The sequence below is a fragment of the Morone saxatilis genome, unplaced genomic scaffold (assembly GCF_004916995.1).
Source record: "Morone saxatilis isolate NCDOM2014 unplaced genomic scaffold, NCSU_SB_2.0 Contig11, whole genome shotgun sequence".
Taxonomy (NCBI): domain Eukaryota; kingdom Metazoa; phylum Chordata; class Actinopteri; family Moronidae; genus Morone; species Morone saxatilis.
In genome coordinates, this window is record NW_023339663.1 from 22,657,354 (window position 1) to 22,662,490 (window position 5,137).

Here is a 5,137-nt window from a genome sequence, read left to right on the forward strand (position 1 = left end):
AATCCCTACAGTGGGAACATTGTGTTATTATACAGTAGTTTAAGCCATGATTCCTTACTAGGTGCAATGTGATAGTAATAATATAAAGGATATATAAAGTGATAACGTGTTCACATTCAGCTGATATCAGATGGATTTGATGTTGTAGTTTATGGATCATCTATGCAGCTTAGACTGGGAAAATGTAGTTTATACATTAATGACATTTTACATGTTTTGAACAGGCCTGGATTATTTTATACTGATCACACTGAGCCAGCACAAGCATATGATGTTGAGAAAAAGTTTAGTTTCATTCAGATTCATGGAATGAATGAAGACGTATTTTTTTTACTGAAATAATGACACTTTAAAGTGACTCTATACTACAACTACCATATGGGAATCCCTTAGGGCAGTATGCTGGATTTCCCTATATGAAAGCACTAGAAGTAGAACTATTCTGAGCTAGGAATTAGACACTGTGCTATTATTGTGACCGGTTGTGTCAATTTCAACAGATAAACAAACAAAAATATAGAACCAGATTTATTCTTTGTGTGGGTTTTTTAATCACTACTCCCTAGTGCAAAGTGAACTGGTATCCCAGTAATATATTTGAGGCATATGTGAGTATCATCTGTAAATCTAAACCATAATATTCTACAAAGACATTAAAGGAATATTGTAGGTGGGAAATTAAGAGTAAAGATAATGCTATAACCACACTATTGAGTAAATGAGGCACACAATGTCTATATGGCAATATTACAATTTATTGGAATGATGGGGCAGACATTCATTAGTGAACATTATAGACAGATATTAAGGACCTATAAAGCTACTATGGATACAGTATTTTTGAGCATACACTGTATAGTCACTCTATAATCTAAGTTGTTCATATAATTGTCGCCATCACATGTAAGCCTATAAATACAGTATTTAATGTAATATATGCACATTGCACATTGTACAAAACTTATAAGCTTCTGGCTGCTTGGTTAAGCCCTGTTCAAGGCCTAAATCTAAAATGGATCTCCAACTCAATCCATGTGCTCAGCCTGAATGACTGACTGTTTAAATTTAGTAGTAGCCTACAACCTGAAGTTAACAAGTTAATGTAAAACATTTGCAAGGTAGTGCTTTAATTCATGCTTTGATCCGCTGTCATAACCCAGTTTAATAAGTTGCAGTCCATTGACTATTAATTTGTTTCCAAATGGTGTGAGCAGGAGGAACGGTTCCAAAATGCTTTACTTTGCCACTAATGCAAATCAAAGTTAGGCTATCTATTTAATATGCATGATTGGTTGGTGTAATGTAATTAAAATCATACTATTTAAATTATCCTAACAGTGAAAAAATTAAACTTTAAATGCATTTTCAAAGTACACTTGCTTCTGCTGCTAAGAACAATTAATTTTAGAAACTAATTCATTTATTGGATTAAGCTTCACTGTTCTTTAAACACTGCAAGATTTATTGGACCTTTATTTCACCCTAATGGGACATGAGTTTGAAAGAGCATATTTGGAGATTGAATGTGTTGCACAGTTAGTTTTTTAGGTTACCCACAGATTTAAGTTTGAACCCGCTGAGGAACATTTCTGATTAACAACAACAGCTATTTATATTCCCAACAGAAAAGAATAATTGCTTTGTAATATGATAGGATAATAGTCACTTTTATGAATTACACTGAGACTTTTTCCTATATGCTCTGATATTTAGTTTCATCATTCTGACACAATATATTGTAGCTTATATATTTGGCTTCAGCTGACCTGTAGATTTTCTTGATCATATTGAAAAGCTGTAAATCACTCCACTCCACTCTATTAGATTTGCAGCAGCAGTTTCTGCTCATGAAACTACAGATGTGAAATTCTGGTGAGCAACAAAATCTGCAAGCATTTTGGTAAAGGTCTCCCTTTCAAGAACTGTTCAACAAAATGAGAGCTGGTTTGCCAAGGAAGTCAAGAAATCTTGAATCTGTGTGTGTGTGTCTCTCTCTCTCTCTCTCTCTCCCTCCACACACACACACACACACACACACACAGCTGGTTTTATCCTGAGCGCATGCTTCTTTTCCTCTTCCTTTCAATCTGTTTGTCCTTAGATCTGCAGGGAGCATGCACAGATAGATAGAGAGATAGAGAGATAGACACACACACACACAAGCTACCAAAAGCATCTATGGGTCATTAATTGTGTTTTCTTTTTAAATCCTCATTCGTCACCGTAATTAACCGATGTTAATCAGCAAGGGCTTCCTTAAAATTGATTCCATGTGTGATAAGAGATGTGTTTTTTTTTTCTGTCACCGGGCGTTATGGAAAATATCCAAATGTGTAATTTGAAGTGCCTCTGTTTGAAGCCTTTGATCTCGCCTGTTTTGCAGAGCCTCGGTTCATCATTTGCGACGTGTCACTGGTGCCCTGTGTATTGCATAAGGAACTACTGTTGAGCGATAGGCCGTGTATGTTTGCTTATGAGAATGTGAAATTGTGTCATCTGCATAATTACCGTCAAAGAGCTCTCTACAAAACAGCCCTCAAGTCACTCGTGTATGATTGCCCTCTTTTTACAGCACTACAAATTAAATTGGCTCCAGCGGGATCCCTTCAGCACTCTTCCACAAGAATTAAGAAACTAATTTAAAGTAGGTAATAATATAATAATAATATATAATAATAATCATAATAATAATAATAATAAGTAGGATTTGTGGCAAGTCAATACAATGCCAAAATAATTTATTTGCGTCTGAAGTTCTCTTGGTGTTTACTGTGTTTAATTTTGGCCTATTCCGGCGTGTGTGTGTATGTGTGTGTGTGTGTAGTGTGTTACGGAAGTCAAGCAGAGGTTAGTTTTACTGTTTACTGAGACTCTCTTTAGGAGAGAGGGGAGGGCGCGTCTTAATGCTTTTTGGCTACGCAGTTTCCCGGGTCGGTGTGAAAGTGTTAGTTAGTGCGTGGTGCGTTTGATTGGAGGCAATAAATCAGACACAGACGCTTGGCGTGGGTGGAGTTGGGGGATCAGGGTGGGGGGCCGAGCACGGTCCCGGGATGAGACACGTGTCCATCCGGAATCGGAGCGGCTGCTTAGCGGACACCAGCAGTCAGACACCTCGCTGGCTCTCAGATTTATACTCTCACTTCTAACGTTTACTACGGCCCAGCCACGTTGTCTCTCTATCTCTCTCTCTCCATTTCTCTCTCTTGCTCTCTCTCCCCCACCCCCCCCCCTCTCTCTCTCTCTCTCTCTCACACACACACACACACACACTATTTCTCTCTTCTCTCTCAGCTCTTTGCAGTGTGATGTTTGTTTCTTTCCTTCTTAAACGTCTCTTTCTTCTTTACACTTATTATGCTTCTGTGTATCGAAATGTCAAATACCATCCACTTATCTTTAACCACCCTTCACTTCACTGTCTGGACCCTCTCAATTTGCAGGTCGATCTTATGAGTGTGTGTGTGTGTGTGCTATTGACTGCTATGTAGTGATTACCATTCCGGTCGGATGGCACCAGCAAGCCGCTGTAATTAATAACCCCATAATCCGGGTTGGGGTGGATGTCGGAGAGGAACACACACAGATTCAGGACAGAGTTTTACAGAAACAAGGCGTATCCTTATGGGTAGCTCTATATAAGAAATTATAGCTGCTATTATCCCTCCCAGACAATGATAACTATCTGCTTCAAAAGAAGATTAAAGGTTTATACAAGTTCAGAGTTCTTGGAAACCCGGATCGCATTATCAAAACTTAACTGAGATTGATGGGATTTCATCTCGCTGTCAATAATACATTAAGACTTATACCATATTCAAATAGTGCGTGAAATAATAATTCAGCCTCTGCAGTTGTTTTGTAAACGATTAACAAAACAGATGCTGGTACAAAATCGGGTTGAAATGCGATTAAGGTTGTCCCGTACACACTTTTATGTATTGATTCATGGAATTTCAATTCTGACTTCCTTGTTTTCTTTTAATCCCTATTATTTACAAGAAACATCAGGTTGCATCAAAATTATTAAATAGATTTCTGAAGGTGCAGACTGTCCGGATGATCGTTTTGTTTTTTAGTGGATTAAGAGCCTCTTTTTTTTTAAATCACTAAATTATTTTTTAACTTATTTACGCTGTTTTCTTGTTGTTGTTATTCTTATTAATAGTAATATAATAGTTGTTGTTAATAATAATAATAATTTTTGTGTATTTTTTATATTACCACTACTATAATATTTGAAGCTATATACTGTTTTTCCTTTTTCTTTTTCCTCGTTTATTGAAAGCAGAATGTTGTTTCCGAGAATAAACATCTCCCCAGCCCAATCCACTAAAGTGTTTATTACTTATCATTGCTGGTACTTTACACTTAGTCTTCATTAACAGTGTAATGCGCCTATCATCAGCTGTCTCTTTGATGTCAAGTGGGTACATGCGACCCGTTTGATGTCTCAAATTAAAGAATGAAATGACTCCGATTCGCCTGCCACCAAGAGCCCATAACACCTCAGAACCGGTGTAAGAAAACACAGCTTGCGCCCAATGATGTAGCGATAAATAAAAACGTGTGTATAACCTGTGATCCGGGGTCATTACAAGGCATGACCACAGTCCTTAGTTACAAACACATTCATTATTAATTATGTTCCGGTTTCCTGCATGTGATATAGCCTACCTGTGTCTGATACTGTCAATTAAGTTTTTTTTAAAATACATATAGATGTATGTCCATTAGAAAAGGTGTGTGTAAACTATTTTCCATTGATAAAAAAAGGAGAAAAACTGACTTTATATGATCTTTAACTTAACATTTACCTCCCGATTTTACTTTTTTAACCGATTTCCTCTTGTAGGCGAGTCTGCTTGGATAAAATAAGTTTCTTCTGTATTTGAGTATTAAAATCAAACTGCAGCCAAAAAGAAAAAAAAAAAAGTTCATCAGTCACTGACACCGAAATGCTTACTGTTGCGCAGATGGCCAAAATTGTGAATTAACACCAAAAATGGTGGTAGGACAGACGCGAACAAATAACAAATGAAATAGATTTGCGAGCCATAAAATGAGATTTGAAATCCCCATTCAAATAAGAGCTCGCGACGTCAGTGCACTTATCGGAGAGCGAGAGAGAGAGAGAGAG